Source organism: Marmota monax, unplaced genomic scaffold (genome assembly GCF_021218885.2).
Source record: "Marmota monax isolate L192 unplaced genomic scaffold, Marmota_monax_Labrador192_F-V1.1 WCK01_AAM20220418_F8-fsc00207, whole genome shotgun sequence".
Lineage (NCBI taxonomy): Eukaryota > Metazoa > Chordata > Mammalia > Rodentia > Sciuridae > Marmota > Marmota monax.
In genome coordinates, this window is record NW_026692713.1 from 2,859,295 (window position 1) to 2,871,313 (window position 12,019).

The 12,019-nt window shown below is 35.8% G+C and overlaps 1 protein-coding gene across 6 annotated transcripts in view; it reads left to right on the plus strand.

The window, feature by feature from the left end:
• The window catches only part of Marchf8 (membrane associated ring-CH-type finger 8), a 238,547-nt gene that overhangs the window by 106,181 nt on the left and 120,347 nt on the right, over positions 1 to 12,019 (plus strand). The window contains exon 1 of one of the 6 annotated variants that reach the window (XM_058580017.1): positions 1,740 to 2,141. The exons of 4 other annotated variants lie outside the window; for them this stretch is intronic. The gene's annotated coding sequence lies outside the window, so the exon portion shown is untranslated. Of the gene's footprint in view, positions 1 to 1,739; positions 2,142 to 11,869; positions 11,890 to 12,019 lie in introns of those variants that run through there. One more of the 6 variants, XM_058580019.1, reaches the window with a different exon arrangement.

The following is a 12,019-nucleotide window of genomic DNA, read 5'->3' on the forward strand; positions in this document are numbered from 1 at the left end:
TGTGACAGGTGTGCACTAGTGTTCCTGATTTATATGGCATCTTGTTATCCAACTTGGTATTATTCTGAGGGCAAGAGTTAGGCAAGCACTGTGCCACTGAGCCACAACCTCAGCCCCAGACATGCATTCTTGATTCAGCATAATGGATGAATTTTTAATGGTTATTCCTGTTCAGTGTTAAAATGGACCTTAAGTGGTGAGTATTCTCTTATACTGAAATGACAAAGGTCAAGGTCAAACAGGTAAATGAGACTTTAGAGACAGGTTAAAGTTGTTGAAGTCTCATCTAGGGATGGCACTGGATGACTTCTCCAACCTTCTGGCCTCCCATGGGCAGGAATCATGCATGACAAAGTTGTTAAAATAATGGAGAAAAACTTATTTTTTAAAATTCTTTTTTTGTAGTTGTAGATGGACAAAATGTCTTTATTTTATTTGTTTTTAAATTTTATTATTATTTTTTAATTTGGTGCTGAGGATCGAACCCACTGCCCCACACATGCTAGGCAAGTGTTCTGCCACTGAGGTACAGCCCCCAGCCTGAGAAAAACTTATTTTGGTGTGACCTGATAGTTCTCTTTTAAACTAAATTATAGTAGTGATGACTCTTACATTAAATTCTCTTTTTATCTGAAATTTATATATTTATTTTGGATTCAGCCAAAATAAATTTTGAAATAATTTTGAAAATGTTGCTTAAATCTTGTGTAGTATTTGATGATTCATCTAGGAAAGCAGCACAATTATTCTTTTTGAGTGATCTTTGAGAGCTTACCACTTTTCTCTTAAGTTGCGTGGTACACTCTGAGTTTGAATTCTTAGGTCCTATTGATATACACAGCTAAATTTGTCATCTACTCTGTGGGTGCTCTGCCAGCTTCTCTGAAGGTGTTTACCCGTCTGGGCAATTTTGATAGTATTATCTTCTTATAGTTGCTGCTGTGAAGCAGTCTTTGCAGAAATACATGATATGTAGGGGACCAAAGCCTTTGGGAAACAGGCATTCTTAATAGTTTTCTTAAATTATAATGCTTTCTCTCCTGATGCCTGAGGTAGAATTTTGGTCACCAAAGGAACACTTTTCTGATTGAGAAGGATGTGTATGTTTGTTTATATTTCTTAAACTAACTCAGGTTTCCTTTACCCACTGAGGATCTTGTTCCTGATGAATTGGGATTAGAATCCATTGCACTAGTGGATAAATCAATTTATGGTAAAGTATTATTAAGGTTTTAACCTTGTAACTGTTAAGGTTTCTCAACCTTAACAGTATTGTTAAGGTTGTAACATTTGAGGTTGAATAATTATTTGTTGTGGGGAGCTGTCCTGTGCTTTGTGGGATGTTTGGTATCAAACCAGGCCTCTTTCTACCAGATGCTAGTAGCACTTCCAACACTGGGCAACAAAAAGTATCTTTCAAAACACTGCCAAAAACTCTGTGGTGAAAAATTGCTGCTATTTAGGGCCACTGACTTATGGATGCCTCTCAGATGGCCTTCTGCCACATTTAGGTAATCCTACTCCTGTCTGGTTTCTCCGTGTTCCCAGCCTTGCTTACAATCTTCTCTCCCCTGCCAGTGCTCTGTTCAGCTAATTAGGTGGAAAGTGGCCAAGTGGAAGGCAGCATCAGTGGGGAATAGGGCAAAACTAGAGTGAGGTGTGGCCCGGTGTAGTGGTTGAGTTCTGCAAGGCACAGATGGGTGTGTTTGTGGGTGGGAGCTAATGATTAAACTGTTAAAGTAAATGTCTTTTTGCATAGAAGTAAGCGGACAACATTTGTGGTCCTACGAATCAGGTATGTGGTGTCTTTGTTTTGCCTCCCTACTTTAGGCATCAGGTTAGGAAAGAGATCTGAAGATGTTTTCTCTTTAAGGTTTTTACTTGAAAGAAGGAATGAAAAGTGAAACTGCATATTAATTTAGGTTTCAGTTTGTGGTAACTTTAGTAGCTAGAGTCACTTCTTTTACATGTATGAAAAGAGGTGGGAGTTTCTAAATATGAAGCAGCAAATGTTTACTGAGTGTAGCAGGAGATAGTGCCATGCCCTCAAGTGCCAAGGGAGCAAACAGGCAGATGGAGAAGGACACCACCATGTAAGGAATGGTTGCTCTGTTTTGAGTTGGTGCAACAGGTATGAAGGGGTAAGTAAGTAAGATCTTAGAAACAATTTGGAGACTGGCACAGGTGTTCAACTTCCAGTTTGTATTTACATTCAGTCACTGTTTGCTTTTAGTACTTCTGTTCTGGGGTTTATGAGTTGTGTAGTTAAGTCTATATTAAATGCTTCCTTTTGTAAACTATTTTCTTAATGTTTATTGCATCATATTTCCCATTTTAATCTATTTTAGTGACTGACTATTGTATTTTGTGGTTACAGTGTAGTTGATTTCACCATTTCTCTTTATTTAATATGTGGATTACTTTAAAGAATTTTGCTTCTGCAAATATCCTTTGATGAATATCTTTGGGCATACATTTCAATCTATGGTTGAGATTATTTCTTTTGGATAGTATAAACTAGAAGAGTGAGGATATTTTTAAAGCTTTGATTCATTTTTATGAGTTGCTTTCTTGAAAGTTTCCAATTAACACTCCTACTAACAAAGTGTTGAGTGGCCATTTTAGGGAAAACTTACCAGTTGATGTTTTTTAAAAAGAAAACAGGTGGAAAAATACATCTCATTGTTGTCTTTATTTGCCTGGTTATTAGCGAAGTTGACTTCTTGTTTTTCTTTTTCCTAAATGTTTATTAGCTTATTTTGTGAATTGACTGTAAATGCTCATTTCCCATGAATCTTTTGGATTGTTAATGCTTTAAAAAATATGCTTTATAATTTCCCCCCCAAGTGCTAGAGATTAAATCCAGGGCCTCACACATGCCAGGCAAGCACCCTGCCAGTGAAATTTATTGGTAATTGGTACTGTGTTGTTATTTAACTCACAATCCATATTGCAATATCCACCAGTTCTCCCTATAATATTGCTCTTTTATTTTCCCCGTACAGTAAATAATCCAGAATCACTCAGAATTCAGCTATTATATTTCTTAGTGTCCTTTAATATGGAATAGTTCCTTAATCTCTTTTTATTGTTCTTGACACTTTTTAAAAATTATAATTAATACATAATATTAATAGTACAAATTAATGGGTTTCACTGTGACATTTCCACTTGTGCGTCTATTGTGCTTAGATTGCATTCACTTTCCCTACTACCCTCTTCTGCCCTTTCCTCTCTCCCCTGACCTCATTTCTCCTCTTCCTGTATCCCTTTCTTTTCCTTAATAGACTGTCTTCTATTTTCAGGTCTCTTTTTTTGAAGAGTTTCCACATATGAGAAAAAAACATGTGATCCTTAACTTAATGTGTATGGCTAATTTTGCTCAGCATGATAAACTTCAGTTCCATTCATTTTACTGTAAATGACATGACTTTATTCTTCTTTATGGCTGAGTAAAACTCTATTGTGTGTTTGTGTGTGTGTGCATGCGCCGCACATGTGCAATTAAAATATACACTTTTTAAAAGTACATTCTGTTCATGGGTACCTATACTGATTTTGTAGAGGCAATTGTGAATATTGCTGTAAGAAGCATGGGTATGCAGGTATCTAATTTGTATTCTAACTTCATTTCCTTTGGATATATATCCAGGAGTAGTATAGCTGGATCACATGATAGATCTATTTTTGATTTTGAGGAACTTCAATACTTTTTTCAATAGTGGCTGTATTAATATGTATTCTAATAGTGTATAAGTTTTCCTTTTTCTCCAAAGTTCATTTGTTATTTTTTGTTCTTTTGCTGATAGCCATTCTGACTGGGATGAGATGGACTCTTGATGAAGCTTTGATTTGCATTTCCTTGTTGTCTAAAGATGTCGAGCATTTTTCATGTTTGTTGCATATTTGTACATTTTTAGAGAAATATCCATTCAGATCATTTGACCATTTACTGATTGAATTTCATGTTCATTTGTTCACTTTTTTTGAGGTTTGGTTTGGGTGTTTTTGTTTTTGTCTTTTTTTGGCCAGGGACACTTAACCACTGAGCCACATACCCAGCCCTTTTATTTTTTATTTGAGACTGGGTCTCACTAAGTTGCTTAAAGCTTCTCTAAGTTGCTGAGGCTGACTTTGAACTTGGAATCTTCCTGCCTCAGTCTCCCAAGTTGCCGGGACTACAGGCATGCACCTACCACCATGCCTGGCTTGAGGTTTTTTTTTTTCATTTCTTTCTGCTTTTTAAAAAAATTTTAACAGTGCTGTGGATTGAACCCAGGGACACTCTACCACTGAGCTACATTTCTAGCTTTTTATTTTTTAGATTTTGAGAGAATTTTTTAGTTTTCGAGGGCCTCACTAAATCACTGAGGCTGGTCTTGAACTTGTGATTCTTCTGCCTCAGCCTCCCGGGTAGCTGGGATTATAGTTGTGCACCATGATGACCATTTCTTTTTTGAGTTTTTATATATTCTTGATATTAGTCCTCTGTCAGAGGAATAGCTGGCAAAGGTTTATCTCAATCTGTAGGTTTTCTCTTCATTTTATTTTTATTTTTATTTCTCTTCATTTTTATTTTTTGCTGTCAGAAGCTTTTTAATTTGGTGTAATCTCACTTATCAATTCTTGCTTTTTATCCTGAGCTATTGGGGTTCTATTCAGGAAATCACTGCCAGTACCAATATATTGGAGTGTTTCCTCTGTTTTCCTGTAATAGTTGTTTTAGATCTTATATTAAGATCTTAGATCCACTTGGAGTTGATTTTTGTACTGAGTGAGAAATAATGGTCCAATTTCAAACTTTTACATGTGGTTTTTCAGTTTTTCCAGCACCGGATTTTGAATTTCCAATGTATGTTTTTGGCACCCTTGTCAGGATCAGGTGGTTGAAGATAGTGGGTTTCATTCTAGATCCTTTGTTCTGTTCCATTGGTTTATATATTTGTATTTCAATACCATGCTGTTTTTGTAAGTATGGCTCTATCGTATATTTTGAAATCAGGTACTGTGATGCCTCCAGCATTGCTGTTTTTGCTCTCGATTGCTTTGACTATTCAACGTTTTTTGTGCTTCCATATGAATTTTAGGATTTTTTTCTACTTCTGTGAAGAAAGTTTGTTGGTATTTTGGTGGGGATTGCATTGAATCTGTAGATTGCTTTCAGTAATTTGGTTATTTTGATAATATTTATTATTCCAATCCATGAATATGGGAGGTCTTCTTCTATTTCTTTCTTCATGGTTTTTTTAATCAATTTTATTGATTTCATTTTCTTTATGTTTTTTTATGTTCATTTCTTCATCTCCTTGGATAGGTTTATTCCTGGATATTTTATTTTTTGATGATATTGCAAATGGGATTGTTTTCTTTGTTTTATTTTTTTCTCAGTGAGTTCATTATGGGTGTATAGAAAAGCTGCTGATTTTGTTTGTTGATTTCTGTCCCCCTGCTGTGCTAAATTTGTATCTTTTGGAGGAGTCTGTTTTATTTTTATTCTTTATTTTGATACCAGGGGTGCTTTATCACTGAGCAACATTCAGGCACCCCCTCCCCACTGCGTTTTGTGGTGCTGGGAATTGAACCCAGGGCCTTGTACATGCTAGGCAAGCACTCTACCAAATGAGCTATGTTCCCAGCCCTAGGTCCTTTTTAAAAAAATTTTAAAATTTTTACACAGGGTCTTACTAAGTTGTTGAGAGCCTCACTAAGTTGCTGAGGCTAACTTTGAACTTGTGGTCATCCTGCCTCAGCCTCCTATGCTGCTGGGATTACAGGTGTGTGCCACTATGCCTGACTGGTGGAGTCTTCAAGAGAGTCTTCTGAATATAGAATCATATCTAAACAGGGATTTCAATCATGGTGGCACATGCCTGTAATCCCATTGACCTGGGAGGCTGAGGCAGGAGAATTGCAAGTTCAAGGCCAGCCTCAGCAACTTAGTCCCTGTCTCAACGTAAAAAAAAATAAAAAAGGATTGGGGATTAGCTCAGTGTTAAAGTGCCCTGGCATTCAATCTCCAGTACCCAAACAAAACAAAATCAAAACAAAACAAAAATCAGGGATAATTTGGCTTCCTTCTTTCTTATTCATATCCCTTTTATTTCCTTCCCTTAACCTAATTGCTCTGGCTAAAATTTCAAGTATTATTTTCACTAGGAATTGTGATAGTGGACATCCTTGTCTAGTTTCTTGTTTTAGAGGACATTCTTTCAGTTTTTTCTCCTTCAGTGTAATATTGGCTTTGCATTTGTTGTATACAGCCTTTACTATGTTCAGGTATGATCCTTTATCCCTGGTTGCTTCGTGGCTTTTATTATGAAGGAATGTTTAATTTTGTCAATTTTCTGCATATGAGATGATCTTTTGATTTTTATCCTTGATTCTATTTATGTGCTATATTATGTTTATTGATTTGCCATGTTGAACTATCCTTGCATCCCTGGAATGAAACCAATTTGATCATGGTATGCGATCTTTTTAATGTGTTGTTGAATTCAATTTGCAAGTATTTTTTTTTAGATTTTGCATCTGTGTTCATCAGGGATATTGGTCTATAGTTTTCTTTTTTTTGATATGTCCTTCTCTGGTTTTGGTAGTAGGGTCATGCTGACTTGAATACTGAGAATGAGTTTGGAAGGATTCCTTCCTTTTATATTTCATGGACCAGTTTGAGAAACATTGGTGTTATTTCTTCTTTAAAGGTCTTGCAAAATTCAGAAGGGAATCTCTTTGGTCCTGGGCTTTCCTTTTTTCTTTTTGTTGTTGGGAAATGTATTAGTTAGCTTTTATGTCATTGTGACCAAAATACTTGAGTAGAAAAGCTTAGAGGAGGAAAAGTTTGTTTTGGGCTCACAGTTTCAGAGGTCTTACTCCATGGTGGATTGACTCAATTGCTCTGGCCTGAGGTGAAGCAGAACATCATGGTAGCAGGGCATGGTGAAGTAGAGATGTTAGCTCATGGCTGCCAGGAAGAAGAGAGGGTAAGTGAGGTGCCAGGGACAAAGTATAAACCCCAAAGTCATGCCTATAGTGACCTGGTTCCTTCAGCCACACCCTGCCTGCCTTATAGTAGTATTTCTTATAGTAGTACTTTCAAACTGTTAATCTGCTAAATGGATTAATTCATTGATTAGGTGATAGTACTCATAGTCTGATCATTTCACCTATGAACGTTCCTGCTTTGTCTCACACATGAGCTTTTGGGGGACACTGTAATAGGAGACTTTTTTATTACAACTTTAACCTCTAATTGTTTGTTATTACTCCATTTAGTCTTTTTATATCTTCTTGATTCAGTTTTAGAAGATCATAAAATTTGTGATCATCTTGCCTCAGCCTCCTGAGTGGCATGCTACTACACCTGACTTTTTATAGCTTCTTGACGGATTATTCCTTTTATCAATATATATAATGACAAGAGCTGGGATTGTGGCTTAGTGGTAGGGACTTGCCTCACATGCCTGAGGCACTGGGTTTGATCCTCAGCACCAAATAAAAAAAAAGATAAAATAAAGATATTGAAACAAATATGTGGTGACAGTCTTCATCTTCATTTTTCTGACTGATTGTTCTGAAGTCCACTTTATTGAATGTAAGTATAGCCACTTTGGCTTGTTTTCAGATTCCATTTGCTTGGAATATCTTTTTCCATCCTTTACTTTGTGTGTGTCTTTACCCACAAAGTGACTTTCTTACTAATGGCAGACTACAGGGTCTTATTTTTAATTTAGTCAATTTGTGTCTATTAATTGGATAATTAATGCCATTTACATTCAGTTATTTTTGAAAGATATATACTAATTCTTATCAATTTGTTGTTTTTCTTCTAGTTGTGGCAAGTGCTGTATGTTCATTATTTTCTTATTCATTTTAGATGTTTAATAGTTTACTGAATTAATAATGTTTGAGTCTTTTCTAGTTCTCCTTTATCAGTTCTTTCAGTGAGATTATTCTTTTTCATGTTTATGTTATTGTGATTTGTTTATTTTGCTTCCTCTTCTAAATGCAGTATTCCTTTAAATACATTCTGTAATTCTGGTTTAGTGGTCATGCATTCCTCTAATTTATACTTATCTTGGAAAATTTTTATGTTTTCTTTCAATTCTAAAGGATAACTTTGTTAGGTATAATAAGAATCTGGGTTGGCAGTGATTTCCCTTCAGGGTTTGAATTTTTAATTCCATGTACTCCTGTCCTTAAGAGTTTCTTCTAAGAAATCATCTATTATTCTGATAGGTTTACCTTTATAAGCAACTTGGTGCTTCTTTTTTGCATCTTTCAATATTCTTTGTTCTACTAATATTTCATTGAATGTGTTTTCTATGCCTTTATCCTGTATCTCTGTTCCTTTGTCTTTACTTGTGATTCACACGTTTATTCTTTTAATCTCATCCATAACCCTGTATATTCTGTTTATAATTTATTTTTTCTTTATTAGCATCTAAATGTGATGAGTCATCAACCTTGTCTTCAAGCCCTGCCTGACATTTTTCTCCTGATTGATTTAGTCAATTGGTGAATGAAGCTTTCAGCTGTTTTTTTTTAATTTGACTTATCAAGCTTTTGTTTCCAAGATTGTTTTTCCAGAATCACTTTTTTCCAATTGTTCTTTTACATCCTGAACTTTCTCCCCTAATTATTCCTTTTAATTTATTAATCATTTTAATAACCAACTTTGTATCCTTTGGGGAGAGCAAAGTCTGGGAATTATTCACTCATTCCTTTTTTTTTTTTTTTTTTTGTGGTGCTGGGAATTTAACCCAGGCCCTTGTGCATGTGAGGAAAGCACTCTACCAACTGAGCTATGTCCCCAGTCCCTTCCTTCTTAATTTTGTGTTGTTTACTAGATGACCAATAGGAGTGGATTCGAAGTGGAACCACTTGGAATAGCTCTCAGCTGCCCTTCCTGCTAGTAGGAGCTCGTGCAGAATATAACATTCCCTTGAAGAAATCTACTTCTGAGAGATTAGTTCAACACATTTCCAGTGCTAGGGTGACATGGAGCACCGAAGCACATCTGGGTAATTGGCACCTTTTGTGAAGCTTTCTTGGATGGTAGGACAACAACTTAAGTGAGTGTGGAGTGGGATGTGGAAGGCCCTACTAGTTCTGCTGCCTATGACTCTGGTGGCCTTCTGAGACCCAGCTCCCATTGGTAATCACTTCTCAGTTCTCTGAACTACTTCAGGTGGATATTTGAGTCACCCATCTTACAGGGGAACAATTTATATTTCCTTCCATTGTTATCAAACAGTTTCTCATTCCATGGAGTTTTCAGGGGGTTTGTTTCAGTGATGCTGTATTCCCTGAGCCAAAGCCAAGACTCAAGAGATACTTCCACTGGGACAGTGTAGTAATGATTGCCAAGGGTTTCTTGGGACAGGAACATGTAGCAAACTCAGACATGACCTAATGATGGTTCCTTATTACAGCATAGTGAGTACAGGTTGGGAAATACAGAGAACCTCTCTAACTCTGCCTGCTCTGTAGATCCCAGATCTGCTGTGTCCATACTGTTCCTCTGCACTGTGCTTGTGTTTAGATGCATTCACTGGCTCTTCCGTTCCCTCTCCCTTACCCATGTCCTCAGGTGTGCTGCTGTGCCACCATGTGGTGTGCCTTCAGTACTGGAGCACTTTTTCACACTCTGTTCCATTCTCTAGAGTGCCTAGACTTTTCCATGTCTCTCTTTGCTGTTGAACCTCAGTCTTCCGATAGTAAACCACCCTGATGAGAAGCTGCTCTTTAGTTGTTCTGATTACCACTCACAAAGAATTGGGAGAGTTCTCATTGCCTCTGATCAATCAGTTTTCCTCTCTGACATTATTATTTTATAAAATACAGGCCATTTGTTTTCTAGAATATCCCTTAATTTGTGCTTGTCTGAAGTTTCCTTATGATTGAATTCAGGTTATACATTTAGGTAGGGATAACAAAATAAATGATTTTTATTTTTCTTAATATGATATATTAGGAGCCACATAATGTCAGTTTCATTGTTGTTGGTAACATTGGACACTTGATTAAGTTGGTATTTGTCAGATTTCTCTATTGCCAAGATACTGTTTTTTTCCTCAAAATTAATAAATATTGATAGTATGTAAATATCTTGTTCCTCATCAAACTTTCACCCATTTTAGCTTCCAGTGATAATTTTACAAATCCATACTCCTTCTTTAGTTATTGACATTCTCCTATAAGAAAAAGCTTTCCCTTTTCCTCTCACCTTACCCATTCATTATTTAAGTAATTTATATGTATAATCTTGTTTAGTGGTCTATTATTCATTTCTGTAGTTATTTCTATATTCAGCATATACCAAATTTGACCCTTATGAACCTTTTCAATCTGGTTCTTGTGTTGTTTTCATATGCTTTAACAATTCTTTGAACTCTTATTTACTTTCTGGTATAACAAGATTCTCTGGACTCATTTTGTGTGCCCCAACCCTTGAATCAGCCCTGTCTCAGAGGAGTCTTGTTCTAATTAGTGGGGAATGCCATTTGGAAATCATAATCTGGTTACCTGATGAACTTATTGCATGCATGTAGACCCCCTCAATGGACAAATTAGGATATATTTGTGTGTATCCTTATACACACATATCTTAGTTTTTCATTTATAAGTGTGTCTTAGTTTATTAGGGCTTATATAACAAAATACCTGAGACTAGGTTATTTATAAGTAGTCAAAATTTACTTTTTATAGTTTTAGAGCTCTAAAATTCAAGATCAAGGTGTCTATATTTGGTGTTTGCTGAGGGCCTTTTGCCTCATCTGCAAATGGTGGGAGAGCAGAAGGGCAAAAATGCCAAGCCTGTTCCCTCTATCCCCTTTATAAGGTCCCTAGTTTTATTCATGATGGTTTCACCTTCATGATTTAATCATATTATAAAGTCCCCACCTCCTAAGAGTAGCATATTGATGATTAAGTTTCAACCTTTGCATTTTTGAAGACATGCTGAAGCAACATCTCTATATATACATATATAAAAAGTTATAAATATATATTCATACTACCAATGTTAATCTAACACCATGGTGGAGATTACTTCTAGTGTCCTCCTGACATTAAATTTTGTCAAATAACTTTTCTTAAGTTTTGCCTATACTCAGTGTGCAAAGATGTTTTATATTTTTTTCCCTAGAAGTTTTATTATAGTTTTGGTCTTAGGTTTAGATCTATGATCAGTCTAAAATTATTTTTTTATTTATGGTGTTAGGGGTTGAAGTTCATCTTTTTTTTAAACATATGGATAATGAATTGCTCTAGAAACAAATGTTGAAAGGCTTTCCATTATTTGAATTGCTTTGGTTCTTCTTTTGAAAATCAATATATTGTATAAGAGTGAGTTTATTTTTGAATTCTTAGTTCTGTTCTCTTGATCTGTTTGTCTTAAACCTTATTGTGTTTTCCTTCTAGCTACCACATATGAGAGAAAACAGATATATTTCTGAGTGTGACTTCTTTTTCTCTAATTTATTGTCACTAGTTTCATCTATTTTCCTGCAAGTGACATAATTTCTCATTAAGGCTGAATAAAATTTTATTGTGTGTGTGTGTGTGTGTGTGTGTGTACATACACACACATACTGTATTTCCTTTATCTGTTCGTTTGTTGACTGATACCTAGGCTTGTTGTATAACTTGGTTGTTGTAAATTTTGCTGCAGTAAACATGGATATGCATGTTTTTATAAAATATCCTGACTCTATTTTTTCTTTTTGGTACCAGGTGCTTAACTACAGAGTCATATTCCCAGCCCTTTTAATGTTTTATTTTTATTTTGAGACAGGGTCTTGCTACCTTACTTAGGGCTTCACTAAGTTGCTGAGGCTGGCCTTGAACTTGCTATCCTCCTGCCTCACCTCCTGAATTGCTGGGTTACAGGTATGTGCCACCACAAGTCGCCTGACTTCAATTCTTTTGGATAAATATCAAGGAGTGGTATGGTTGGATCATATGGTAGACTTATTTTTAGTGTCTTGGGGAAGCTTCATACTGATTTCCATAGTGGCTT